Source organism: Nicotiana tabacum, chromosome 3 (genome assembly GCF_000715075.1).
Source record: "Nicotiana tabacum cultivar K326 chromosome 3, ASM71507v2, whole genome shotgun sequence".
Taxonomy (NCBI): Eukaryota; Viridiplantae; Streptophyta; class Magnoliopsida; order Solanales; family Solanaceae; genus Nicotiana; species Nicotiana tabacum.
The window spans coordinates 80,882,164-80,882,835 of NC_134082.1; positions in this window are offsets into that span (position 1 = coordinate 80,882,164).

Below are 672 nucleotides of genomic sequence, written 5' to 3' on the forward strand. Positions count from 1 at the left end.
ATCAAAATAACAGCCCGTCGTCGTTCGATCGAGGTCGAATCCTTCTCTTTTTTGGTGAAAGCCCTTGGCCTTAAAGGGTGTTATTTCAATAAGTTCGAAATAACAGCTCGTCATCGTTTGATCAATGTTTAACCCTTCTATTTTTTGGCGAAGGCCCTTGGCCTTAAAGGGTGTTATTTCGAACTTATCAAAATAACAGTCCGTCATCGTTCGATCGAGGTAGAAACCTTCTCTTTTTTGGCGAAAGCCCTTGGCCTTAAAGGGTGTTATTTCGAACTTATCAAAATAACAGTCCGTCATCGTTCGATCGCGATCGAACCCTTCTCTTTTTGGCGAAAGCCCTTGGCCTTAAAGGGTGTTATTTCAAATTTAATCGAAATAATAGCCCGTCGTCGTTCGATCGAGGTCGAACCCTTCTCTTTTTTGGCGAAAGCCCTTGGCCTTAAAGGGTGTTATTTCGAACTTAATCTAAATAACAGCCCGTCGTCGTTCGATCGAGGTCGAACCCTTCTCTTTTTTGGCAAAGGCCCTTGGCCTTAAAGGGTGTTATTTCGAACTTATCTAAATAACAGCCCATCATCGTTCGATCGAGGTAGAAACCTTCTCTTTTTTGGAGAAGGCCCTTGGCCTTAAAGGGGGTTATTTCGAACTTATCAAAATAACAACCCGTCG